The sequence below is a fragment of the Rattus norvegicus genome, chromosome 7 (assembly GCF_036323735.1).
Source record: "Rattus norvegicus strain BN/NHsdMcwi chromosome 7, GRCr8, whole genome shotgun sequence".
In the NCBI taxonomy this organism is placed as follows: Eukaryota; Metazoa; Chordata; class Mammalia; order Rodentia; family Muridae; genus Rattus; species Rattus norvegicus.
In genome coordinates, this window is record NC_086025.1 from 61,552,137 (window position 1) to 61,566,276 (window position 14,140).

The window sequence follows — 14,140 nt, forward strand, 5'->3', positions numbered from 1 at the left end:
TCAAGCATATTTAGGATAACCCCTGATATCAAGTTTCACCCATTTCTTACAAATGTCACAATTTAATTTCTTTCTTTACAGTTGAATAAACTTTCACTGTATGCGTACACCATCATTTCATCATCTAATCGTCTGCTGATGAGCTGTTAAGATGGCAATGATGAAGCGAGAGGCAATAATCATGGACTATTAGCTCTGCTGTAGGACTTAGAGCCCTGTGGGCATGTGCACACAAGTAGGAAGAGCAAGCCATTTCTCTTCATGTGACCGTGGAACCTTCATTCTCACTTTCATAGCGACTCCACTAAATCACATTCCTACACGAATTATAGAGAATTCGGCTTTCTGCAGATTCCCCGTGGGCATCTGTTTATGTTAGCTTTGTTTGATATTCTCTACTATGAATGATGTCTGATGAAATCTCAAAGCAGTTTGTATCTATGTTGTCCTGATTTCTGATGATATACTTCATAGTGCTTCAAATAACTATTGGCCATCTGTCTTCCTTCTGTTAGAACAATCTCTTCTGTCTATTAGCCTATCTGTTGAGTTGAAGTCTTCGAATTTTGTTTGTTCTAGATTTCAACCACAGTTAGCAGCTGGTGTTTGTCTCTTATCCAGTGTTAAGTGTGTTCTCTAGGGTTTTTTTCCTTTGCTATGTAGAAGCATTTTAGCTTAAGGCAATCCTGCTAGTCAGTTCTTGAGGTTATTTTTTTGGTGGTGGGGGTTGTTTGTTTGTTTTGTATTGTTTGTTTGTTTTTTTTTTGCTGTGCTATTTGAGACCTGTTCAGAAGTCTTTTTTCTGTATACCTATCTTAAAGTTAGTTCCTTCTGCCTTCCCTGTTAACATCTGTGATTCATTTTGATTTGTTTACAGTGTTCAAGTCGGTATGACTGTATTATTGTTCAGGCAAACATCCACACAGTTTTTCTGAGGAAGACTTTTGCTTCTGCAATGTATAATTTTAACATTGCCGTCAAAGTTCAGGAGTCTGTAGGCATGTGGATTAATTTATCAGTTTTTCTGCTTTGGTAAATCAATCCCCATAATGTATGTATCTGTTTCTGTGGTGACAGCATGAATTGCTTTCACTATGGCCCTGTAGTATAATTTGAGAATAGCTGCCATTGCCCAAAATGCTGACCCAGAATGTTCCTGTCTAAAATTACTGCAGGGGCAAAAATGAAGAGCATAAGAGAAAGGAGGTCCAGTATCAGGCCCAAATTGGGATCCAGCTCAAGGGGAGGCTCCAAGGCCTGACACTATTACTGATGCTATCGTGTGCTTACAGACAGGAGCCTAGCATGGATGTCCTCTGAGAGGCCCAACAAGAAGCTGAAAGAATCAGGTGAAGATATTTATACCCAATCAAAGGACAGAAACCGGGGACCCCTTTGGTTGAATTAGGGAAAAGCTGGAAGAAGCTTAGGAGGAGGGTGACCCCATAGGAAGACCAGCAGTCTCAACTAATCTGAACCCTTGAGATCTCAGACACAGAACCACCAGCCAGGCAGCATACATGAGCTGATATGAGGCCTCCAACACAGATACAGCAAAGGACTGCCTGGTCTGGCCTCAGTGAGAGAAGCACCTAACCCTTGAGAGACTGGAATGTTTTCTTTACTCAGTATCCTTTTAGTATTTCTTTAGCCATTCATAGACTTTTCTGATTCTATTAGAATTTTACTATCATTTTTCCTGTTTATATGAAGACCCAATTTAAACTTTAATTGATATTGTGTTCCATTTATAGACAGTTTTTAGTAATATTGATTTTCACACTATTATGATTGATCATGAGCCTGGGAGGTCTTTTTAACTAGTGTATTCTTCGATTTCTTTCCTAAGATCCTCTAAGTTTTCATCTCAGATATTTTACATCCCCTTGGTTGGGTATGTTTTTAGGTACTATATTAATGTTTCTGAAATTGTTATGAATAGGAATCTGTACTAAGAAAGTACACAAGAATCTTACATATTTTTATAGGTGGACCTTATCGTGACACTTCGCTGAAAGTGTTTATCAGACCTGAGAACCTCCTGGTGGGTTTGCTTTGATTATCATTTCTTTCTTCTCTTCTACCGCGGACAGGGGTTATCTGCATTACTGTGTCAGACATGACTGACTCCTTCCTAGAACATCTGTTTCTCTATGAAGTTTACTGTTGGCCAGGTGTCATGATCCCAACTTCCTTGCATAAAATCCCTCTAAGTGTATTCCTTTGATGGTAGCTTCATCATCAAGCCCTGAATTTCTTTAATCTGTATTTATTTTGAAACACTTGCATTTCTCCACCAATTTTGGAACACAATTTTTGCTGGGTATAGCAGCCGTAGGTGGCACCATTTCATGGTTTAGGGTTCTAGACTGAATAAAGAGGAGATGGTAAAGGAGACACAGCATTCACTTCTGTCTGCTCCTTGAATTGATGGAGTGTGGTCACTGTTTCACATGTTTATTGATACCTAGGACTTTTTCATCATGAGGAAGCAGGACTTCAAACTGTGATAGAACACAAACTTCTCAGGTCTTTGGTGCCTCTTGTCAGAACATTGAAAACCACAGTGAATATATTAACTAACACATGGACTTTCAAGTATGCTTATGGGAGAATTGATGCCACTCTTATATTTCTTTGTAGGTGAGTTAGTGTTTAATTATCTCCTATGGCTTTTCATTGTTCTTTGTTTTGCATTTTTTACATTGGTGATAATGATTTGTTATTGAGGTGTTCTTCTCTGATCACGTCTGTTTGGGTTTTTAAGTCCTCTGGTGTTTAGGTGTCATTTTTTTCTCTAGACTTAGAATATTTTCCATTATAATTTCATTGGGCCCTTCATCTCTGATCTCCACTTCATTGCAGCTCCTTCTTCTACTCAGCAGATTCTTGGGTTTGCTCTTTTGAATGAGTATCAAAACTCTGGGAAGCTTTGTTCATGCTCAGCATTTTCCTTTATAAATAAAGAATATATTATCTTATCTCTTTGAAACTTGTTCTGCTGGGTTTTGTCTGTTGATGGTGTTTCCTAGCATGCTTAACCTTAACTAATCGAGTCTTTATGTGTAGCATTTCTCTTTACTTCTTTTACAAATCCTTAATTTTCTTGCTGATGTCTTCTGCCACGATTTTGAATTTTACCTCCACATTTCACTTAGGGGTTGACTTGACCTCCTCACCTCATTAACCTGAGTCTTATGTGGTCTTTGACTTTCTTTAAAGTGGGACTCGGAAATGTTTTTCTGGCAAGTCAGTTACCTCAGCATCTTTGGCTTCTGTCACTGAGAATTTGGGATCTTGTGGAAGTGTTTTCTTTTCTCATTTGTTTTAAAAAGGTTACTTTAAAAAAGTTTTGAATATCACAAATATATGTTGATCATATTCAGCCTAATAATTCTTCCAAGATCCACCTATCCTTATCCACTGAATATTTGTCCATTTTTAAGCCCTTCCAGACCATTTTGTGCTGCTGAAAATATTCTCGGGTGTGTGTTCTTTTACTGGAACATGACTGAATAGCCAGAGGCTACATTCTTAGATGAATGTGACCTCCATTACCAAGCAGCTAACAACTTTTCCTCATGTTCTGTGCACGCCTTTGCATGAGTATGTCCTTCGCTTTTAATTTTCCCATTTTCTACTCTTTTTGTTTATTTTATAGGTCCTTTTGGTGAGCAAGTTTGCCTTCCTCCTTCCTTCCCCCTTTCTTTCCTCCCTTCTTTTTTTCCTTTTTTTCCTGTTCCTTCTTTTTTCATGTGTTTATGATATATCACACCATTGATTACATATCTGCAGTTATATTTATAACTTTGGAGTTATCAGAAAAAGACAATGATTCCCTGGCTTCTTGGAGGTTCTGATGTCTTCCCTAGGAATCTCTGATGATTAATAATTCACAGAGTGACAGAGGTTGCCAAGGAGTATCAGGATAGATCCTAAACTTATTATCCCAGAAGATTCCAAAAGTGGTCTTGTTTGTGCTTTGAAGCTGTATGCTGAAGACTTGAGGTCACACTAGGCAGTGTTCCATGTCATATGAACCCATGTCATGTGAGTGTGTATGAGCATAAAAGCCTGGGAGAGCCAAGTTCAGCAAATACATTGACTTTTGAAGATATACAGATTCTTATCTCATTGAGTAGAATTGTTGATCAGTTGCCTGGTTCTCTTTTCCTCATAGACAGAAGCTTCCTTGTCCTTTCTCTGCACATGGCTCTCTAAAGCTTTATTCCACATCCCAGACACTATCATGCATTTTTTGTTACAAACCTACGTATTACTCCAATTTCTATTTTTAATAAAGATGTTAGCTTTAATGAGTTATTTTATTTTTTATTATGTGTTTGTGTGTCTGTGTATGTGCCAGATACCTGTGGAGACCAAGAACATCAGAAGCCTATATGGCTGGTGATGAAGATGGTTGCGAACTGCCATGTGTAGGTGCTATCAAAGAAACTATGGTCTTTTGCAAGATCATATGTCTCCTTAGCTGATGGGATGTGTATCCAGATCATACTTGTTTTATTGTCACAACTTTCATGTGTTGGGACTCCATAACTGCAGTTCTCATATAGCCCATGCAGGCCCCCAACCATGATCTTCCCTTACTTTCTAAGTGCATGGATTAGAGACATGCACTACCTCATATGACTTGTATTTACTAATCTTCAGTATCATTGCTATTTTCTACTTATCCTTGATAATAAATGCTTTATCCTAGGTAGCCACGGAATTACCATGCTATGTGAAATCATGGACTCAGTATTTTTCTCATTCCAATTAATCAAACCTCATATCAAGATGTTTGCTTGAGGCAGCATGAGGTGTCTGATATAATAACATATCTGTGAAAAAACAAATGATAGCCATGGGGGAAAAGACATTGGGGTCTGCATGATGGACTCATTCTGGAGGGTAAAATAGCATGGTTGTTCTAGAAATGTGTTTACAGCTTGCATATTGATCTGTACCCGGAACATATTCACCCTCTTCCTAGAACCAGAAGTTGATAACACATTTCCCCACTGTCATGAGTTCTATTACCTTCCTTTAATTTTCTCCCATATGTCATTTGCCATTTCAAACATCACTTCTTTTATGTTTTAGAATGTGACATTTTCAGTAAGCAGGTCAGCAATATATCAGAAAATGCCTTTAGCTGAATAAAATTTCCTTATAGTAAGTAGAAGAATTAAGTTCTTAATACTCCCTTGTAATACCACAGAACTAAGATTCACAGACTCCACAATTCTTTCATCAGGTAAAAGAACCTCTAGTCCTATAACCGGGCTTTTAAATAGAGGATATTTTTCTGAGCACATGTTAAGTTCCATTCTTCCAGATCAAGAATGTTCACTATACCAACCAACCAGAGCCCTCAGGGACTAAACCACCATCCAAAGAGTACACATGGACAGACCCATGGCTCCAGCTGCATTTGTAGCAGAGGATGGCCTTGCTGGGCACCAATGGGAGGAGAAGTCCTTGGTTCTGCCAGGGCTCGACAACCACCCCACCCCCCTAATGTAGGGGAATGTCAGGACAGGGAGGCAGGAAGGGGTGAGTGGGTAGGGGAACACCCTCATAGAAGGAGGATGGGGGGTGGGATAGGGGGGTTATGGACAGGAAGCCAGGAAAAGGTGTAACATTTGAAATGTAAATAAAAAATCCAATAGAAATGCAAAAAAGAATTCTCACTGTATTTTATAATTTCAACGTCTAATTATGATATTTTTGGTGAATTTGAAGGTATCTGTAAGGCATCACAGGAAAGCATGCCATTAAACTCTGCTGGGCTTGATTTTAAGTCATGACTCCATCTAGACCACGATATCTACCATGCACAGGATTACTGCAACCAAGTCATGTAACTCAGGAACACAAAACTTACTCACTTTAAGAAAGAAGAGACAATATGTTTGATGTAAGTGTTAAACCTAAAAGTTATAAACAATTAGTCTTAAGGGGCCCCCACACAAAAGTTACCAAACAAACCCAAGTATGGTTTTATAGGACTTTGAAATGTTCCCAAGTATCATCTCAATTATCGTTAAGATGAGTTCTTATATTTCTCCTAAGTCTTCTCTCTGCAATAGAGTATGCCAATGATTTTCATTCTCCTAGCAAAGGTCGAGAAATCTGTCTTAGAAACTATGATAAGCAACGCTCATGAAAGGCCAAGATTGTCTTCCTAATGTGACTCAGATTGTAACTGGGGAGAGAAGAGAAGGAGCATTCATAACAAACCGTAATAAACACTTTAGGATTCCAAAGAATCACAGTCACGAACTCAGTACTGTCCTTCTGATTAACCTGGCCTCCTAGCACACAGCCTCTTGGAGACCTTGTGAGGAGTTTGTCCTCATTTCTTATGATGGCTTTTGTATTTCTTCCTTTTCTTCTCTTCTTGCTCCTTCTCCTCTGTCCTCTTCCTATCCACCACCTTCCCCTTGTACTCTTTTTCCTCTTTCTCCTCTCAGTGTTGTCGTCGTCTACTTCCCCCTCCCCCTCCCCCTCCCCCTCCTCCTCCTCCTCCCCCTCCTCCTCCTCCTCCTTCTTCTTCTTCATCCTCCCTGCCCCCCCAACAGTCAAGGTCTTTCTATTTAGTCATGGTTAGCTTTGTACTTGCTTATGCAACCGAATCTGACTTCAAACTCACCAGAATCCTCCAGCCTTAGTATCCCATGTGATTGGATTATAGGTATGTGTATAGACAGCAAGCTTTTACTGTTGCTACAAATCACTCAGAAATAAACATTCAGTTTTGTTAGTAAATATTACAAGGAATAATCCTGGAGTTACAGAAACTGTTGGTAACAGTCAAAATTATAGGATCATTCTGGGTTCATTTTTAAAAGAATCTTTACTGAAGCATAATTTAAAAACATTGAAGAGTTATGATGACAGTGAGATGTTGTAATATGTCTATACCCATGCAATTCTCACACCAACCGCAATGAGCACGCTCACCAGAGTTTTAGTTCATTCATTTCCTCCTTACTTTTATTCTTCATCCTTCCCTTCTGCTGTCTTCTGTTTTTTAATATTATTTTAACAGTCCAGTTGTTATCCCCTTCCTGATCCACAGTCTAACAGTTCTTCATCCAATACTTCCTCCCAGTTTCCAAGAGGATGTCCCTACCCCACCCCTGCCAGGCCTCCCCACTTTCTGGGGCCTCAAGTCTCTTGAGGGTTAGGTGCTTCTTCTCTCAGTGAAGCCAGACCAGGTAGTCCTCTGCTGTATGTGTGTTGGGGGTATCAAATCAGCCAGTGTATATTGCCTGGTTGGTGGCTCAGTGTCTGAAGGATTTTAGGAGTACAGGTTTGTTGAGTCTACTGGTTTTCCCATGGGGCCACCCTCCTCCTCAGCTTCTTCCAGCCTTTTCCTATTTCAACCACAGGGTTCCCTGACTGAGTCCATTGGTTGGGTGTAAGTATCCGCACCTGATTCTTCCAGCTGCTTTGTTAGTCCTCTGGTAGGGCAGCCGTGCTATCTCTTATCATGCATGTCCTTCCCCATGTAACTGCTGAGAAGCTTTACAGCATTTAGGTTATTTTCCACTTCCTGGTTTTTTATTTGAATGAAATTTACAATATGTACTTTCAGTGGCTGTTTATTATCATTAATTGTATTCCAAGGTGCAGATATGCCAAAATTTGTTTGACGGGTCTCTGTTTCCACCTTTTGATGATAGGAAACCAACTTTTGGTAAAGAAAGCTGCTATGAATCATCACTTGCTTCCTTCATATGGGCAATGTTCAGTTTTTGAGATCATATAATATTTCCCAGGCCAACATGACGGCTCTTTACATGCACCACAGTGTGGAAGTGCCCAGCAGGTCTGTGTCCTCTACCTGTAAGGTTAACAATAACAACAACAACAGCAACAACCACCACCACAGGTCTGAACCTGCATTCGATGCCTCTCTGTCCATTTTGTGTTTGTATGTATGGCTCGATTTGCAGCAGGTTACACTGAAGAGTGGTTGTTTCCCCAGTGAGACTCACTTGGAGAAAATGAAATGTTCCTCTGTAAGTGGTTATTTATTGGATACAGTTTCCCGTTAGAGATGGGGCCACACATCCATATCTCCTCTTAGTCCTGGAACAGCGTCTTGTGCAGATCTTTGCAGGACCTGCGTGTGCTCTCTGCCACAGTCTCTCTGAGTTCATATGTGCTTTGGTGCTGCTGTGTTAAGAAGGCATTGCTTTGGTGGGGTCTGGTTGGTTGATACTGTTTTTCTTCCTATGGGGTTGCAAACCCCTTCAGCTCCTTCAGTCCTTTCTCTAACTCCTCCATGGGTCCCCTTGTTCAGTACAATGGTAAGCTGCAACCATCCTCATCTGTACCAGCAGGACTCTGGCAGAGCCTCTCAGGGGACACCCATATCTGGCTCCTGTCAGCAAGCACTTCTTGGCATCAGCAATAGTGACTGGGTTTGGTGGCAGCATATGGGGTGGATCCCCAGGTGGGGCAGTCCCTGCATGGCCTTTCCTTCAGACCCTGCTCCAATCTTTGTCCCTGCCAGGACACTGAAGTTGGAGTGGGTGGGTGGGTGGAAGTGGGAGCCTCCTCAGAGAAGCAGGGGGAGGGGGTGTGGGAGAGGGGGGAAAGGGAATAACATTTGAAATGAAAATATAAAACATATCCAAGAAAAATATATTTTTAAAAAAGAAGGCATTGCTTCCTCGGAGTGCTCTGTCCTCTTTGGCTCTTGTGCCCTTTCTGCCTCCTCATCTGCAGGGTTCCTTGAGTCCTGAGTGAGGGATTGGATGGAGCGTTCCAAGGTCTCTCCCTCTCTACACATTTTCTGACTGTGAGTCTTCTATTTATTCCATTCTCTACAGGAGTTAGCTTCTCTGACAATGGCTGAGCAAGCCAGGGATATATATGCATGGCAGACTGTTATTAAGAATCATTTTATCTTTATATTCCTTTAATAGAATAGTAGTGTTTGTTTTTTCCTAGGTCTAAATACATTCTAGCCTTAGGTTCTTTTAATGCTTGTAGTTTTAATGTTATATATGAGAAACCATGGCATAATTGATGACACAGAAAGTTTATCTTATATTTCCCTTCAGTTAAATTTTAAAAATCACTTACATATTAAATATGTCACATTTTGATTGGATTTTTGTATGTGACTTGTATATTATACACGTATTTTGCTTTCACATATGTGTAATATAAATATATAATAGCCAGAATTCCAAATAAATTGTTAAAGTCAATATCTCTCCAATATTTTGGTATATATAAGGCTAACAAAAGCTGAGGATGATGGACAACGGGAGACAAGGAAATGATCATGACAGAAAAATAAGTATGTAGTATTCTAGTACTGGCTGGTGATTTATGTGACGACTCAATGAATAGACAAGGTTGGAATAATAGAAAAATAAATACGAGCAAAATAAATCTTTAAAGCAATAATGGCAAGTTATTTAATTCAATATAATGCTATTTTGCCAAATATTATTATGTTATACATACCATTCTCATTTCCGCTTCCAACTTTGCATTTCAGCAGTTTTTTTTCTAAAGACGTCTTTCTGTATGAAGGGAGGGGTGTGTATTAGCATGTGCTGTATGGACATGTGTCTACATCTATATGTGCTATATGGGTGTATATGTGTTTGTATGTTTGCATGCATTGGAGACAGATGGTGATGTTTTCATTAATTGCTCTATAATTTGTTTTTGAGACAAAGACTTTCTTTGAGCCTGGAGCTCACAGATTTCATTGGAGTAGCTGGCCAACAAGCCCAGGTGTCCTCTGAGTCTTTTCCATAGAGGGTGAATAATTACACACAGCCATGAAGATTTTATGTGAGTGCTGGGGATCCAAGCGCAGGTTATTATGCGTGTATAGGAAGTGCTTTATCTAGTGAGTATGCTCCCAGCTCCAGACCTTCATGGGTTTTCTCACTTGTCCTCTGAGAACCAGGTTTCTCCAGCATGCTATACCTTTTCTTTAAACTCTGATGAATTACATATCGGGGTTGGTGCAATTCTTATCTATATTTTAGTATTCTTTGACATCCAAGTTCAAACCTTACCCAATGGAGGAAATGCCTTTTTACAGATGTCAGGTGTCTTGGCAGAGTGACTTGATTCTTCTGTGTTCTAGACATTTGAACATCAGTTGTTACAGTGATGCTTGTGCCTGCAAATTCAGATTCCCCAGCAGATTGCCATGATCTGTTTGAGCATTTCCTGTGAGTGACAACCAGAGCCCATTCAGAGAATCATCTTATGGGTGGTGTGAAGAGTAAGTGTTCATTGTACAAATGGTCAAATAACTTAGAAACCTTAGGACATATGGAACTAAGTTATCTTTTGATACATTTAAGAAAGTGGAGTAATATAACGATTCAGAGAGCCAGATTAGGTGCAGTTGCACATACATACAGATATACATACATATGTATCGTGTATGTGCATATAGTATATCAGTTATAGTATATATCATAATAAATATATTATTTAGTATATATATATATATATATATATATATATGATAACCCTTTACCAACAAAATTATGGCAGATGGTTGAACAACATTGAGCATCTACTTATATGTTTTATATATGTACATTCACATATACATATAAATAATATATGCCACATATATTGAATATATGATACTGAGGTCATTATGAGGAAGATTGCTTTTAAATAGTTAACACTTCCTGAAAGCAGAATTATCTATTTTAAGAACCTGATCACGTCAGCAGAGTTTATTCTGTGTATGTTCTGTAACTACTTGGCAAAGACATTGCAGATAAAATAAAAACCTTTCCTGAGTCTAGAAGAAAGTCTATCCACAAAACATGATGATCGTTTAATTTGAAATGTTGCATGCTATTTATTCAGACATTGCCCACAATTTGTGATTCAGCCATCTCTCTCCACCTCCTATATTTCTCTATCAACACAAGCTCAAAAAATTATAAGGTCAGAAAACAATAAGAAGAAAATAAAGCTTATATCATTTTACATCTTAATTCATCTTTAATTACCCAGTTTACATCTTTAAATCACTATATTAACGGAAAGCTACCTTAAAGATGGTCGTCTTAACCTGTTGCCTGCTCAGAAGCCTTTGAGAACAGTGGATGGTCTTAGGGCTCGTGGCTGAAAGGCACTGAGCATCTACTAATGTGTTTCTACCATGCATTATTTTCATCCTCCTGATTTTTCTTCCCAGCGGGCCTACCATCATTGATTCAGGTACAGAGTAGTTGTTCGACACCATTTAACTTGTATGTGATCCGATGAACTAACCCAACCTCTACATTCAATTCAAACCATCAAGAGCATAGGTTCCCTTTAAACCTGCTACTCACATAGATTATTTGATTATACTCTTGGCTCTCCTCAATTTTCTATAGTGGTTGCCATATGTAAACTTGATTCAAATGAATCTATTTGTTGGATTCCAAATACTTTTGCATCTGTTCTGCAACTAACCAAACAACTTCACTAGCTGCTAAAATAGATTAACTTTTTATTTATGTTTATCTGTATGTGCTTGTGAAAGCTTTTTTTTTTTTTTTTTTTTTTTTTTTTTTTTTTTTTTTTTTTGGTTTTTTGGTTTGTTTGGTTTTTTGTATGTGAATGCAGTTGACTACAGAGGCCAGAAGAGAGGATTTCAGATTCCCTAGAGCTGGAGTTGTTTGCTTTTGTGAGCCATCCAATGTACATGCTGGGACGCAAATCCTGGTCCTTTGGAAGAAGCAGGTGTCAGTTATCTCTGAGCTATTTCTCCAGCCCCATTCCAACTTAAAAACAAACAAATAAAAAACCCAAATAAACAAACAAGCAAAGAATCTCAGCTTGATTTATATGAAATGAACATAATACAACTAATTAATTTCTAGGGATTTCAGAAGTTTAAAGAATTTTATAAAATGTCCCAATGCAGTCCAAGTTTATAGTGAATTTTCATTTCATATCAGCTCTTGTCATTTTTATAACCATTATTATTACACACTTCATAGGGTCAAGTGGAAATGCATGTATGTCTATTTTAAAATTAAATAATACCCTGACTGTCAAGGCATTGCAGGTGTGACTCTTATGTCACATGTGTGTCAGTAGGTGCCAGAGAAGAGCTAGGCTATGTCTATGTTCAGTGGTTTGGCCTGTGAACATCTGAAGGATCAGTATCCGAACACTCCCTAAGAAAGGCAAACCTGAGAGCAGTCTGGCACCAGGCAAGACTGGATGGGCTCCCAGGACAGAAAGCAAGCTAGAGACTAGAGGAACTCCACCTATGACTATGGCTCGCAAGGAGACATGTGGGCAGGCTGGGCGAAGTGTGTTCACCAGATGACTACCAGAGTGTAGTCCTGGAGCCCGGAAAGGGAACTAGTCTGAGATGACCACCGGTCTGCAGTCCTGCAGGCCTGGGATGTGGGGAGAGCATGCCTGAGAGGACCCCTGTTCAGCACCATAATGAATGAGCAGGGAATAACACTCCTAAGACAACCGCAGACATTCTGAGACTCTGTGCACAATTAAGAGTAATACGTAAGTGGTAGAGAAGAGGAGGATACAGATGCAACTCAGAGAGAGTCAGAACTGGAGACACGAGGATAGTGATAAACATCCCGATGTGAGAAGCCGGAGGTTCCACCTGGAAACATGTTAGGATACTGGCCTGAGGGGCAACATTTTGGTCCACCGCCCTACAATAGCAGAGGTTTGTTATCACCAAAGGAGATTGGTATGGTCCTGGTTTGGACTGCTGCCTGGGGACATGTGAATATCTGATAGATGAGCAGAACTGTGTTCCCCGCCCATTGTGGACACCATAGCAGGACTGGTCCTGGGGCTGTGAGAACAAGAGGTCTGACCCCAGGGCCTCCAGCTAGCTGCTGTATTTGCAAGAGAGGGCCACATACATTGCAGGAGTCATCGGGGAGCCTGCCCCGAGGGTATCAGGATGGGAGAACTGGCACTGCCACTTGTGTCTCGTGCAGTAATACAGGACTAAAACTCCTATTTTTTTTTTAATGGTTTCATAGTTTCCACATTGGGAATCTTAAAACATGAAGCATTTACTTACAAATAGCAGGGAACATAAAAATACATCAAGTGGTTAGAAAGTTCAACTGAGCAATGCCTTGAGATAAAATTGGCTGGAGATTGAAGTCATAAGGATCAAAAGCAGGAGTTAAAACATAAAACGAAAAATTAGAAGGCCCTCATATCTCACTGATGTCTCAATGTAGCTATAGATTGATGGGCACTGATAATCATATATCACTCAAATATCTATGGCAATTCTGAATATGTCTTTATCAGTGTGAGGAAGGGTGTCTGTTAAGATAGATATAGATAGATTTTGCACTCTATTCCCATTGATCACTATCAATGAATTCTGTTGATCATCAATTATGGGATGTGAGCCTCATTCCTTCTTAAATTGTATTTGAAAATGCTATATGAACATGATTGATCTGGTCTATTTCAGGTATAATTTTATCCATTCAGGCTGGGACATGAGTGCTTTTGTTTGTGTGTGTGTGTGTGTGTGTGTGTGTGTGTGTGTGTGTGCATGTGTGTGTATTAAAATGTAACTTCTGCTCCAAGGGATCCAATGCCTCTTGCCTCCACATATGCTTACATTCATAAGCACATACCCACAAGCAGATTCATCTACCTATATATAATTAAAAATAATACAAATACATATTTTTAAAGCTAATAAAGAGGGCAGAAATAACAGCTCAATGGTGAATTGATTCGAAAGTTGTCTTCCCTCCTCTACATATTCCATATAGCATGCAAATACACACACACACACACACACACACACACACACACACACAGAGAGAGAGACACTTAAAATTATAAAAACAGAAGCCCATTGAACTAGTGTGTCAGCTCGTCTGATCATGTGCTAGCCTGTGTAGTCTTTAGCTAAAGGCAATGAGTGAGGAACGGATGCCCTTTATCCAGTCCACTCTTCCCACACCTCTGGATCTCCAAACAGTACTTCCTCCATCACTTATGCAAGGTCCTGTATTAGATGTCTTCCCAGGTAAACCTAGCCATGCTCTCTAAGACACAACTGTGGCTGAGTGACATCAGGGACATCCTGATGTCCTGATGTTCTTCTTGGGGTGTG

At 39.6% G+C, this 14,140-nt stretch overlaps 1 non-coding gene across 1 annotated transcript; it reads left to right on the forward strand.

The window, feature by feature from the left end:
- The first annotated feature begins 12,051 nt into the window (after positions 1-12,051).
- LOC120093987 (small nucleolar RNA SNORA17) lies at positions 12,052-12,183 on the forward strand. Its single transcript, XR_005487692.1, has one exon. It is a non-coding gene; the product is annotated as a small nucleolar RNA SNORA17 (small nucleolar RNA).
- Positions 12,184-14,140: the final 1,957 nt, after the last annotated feature.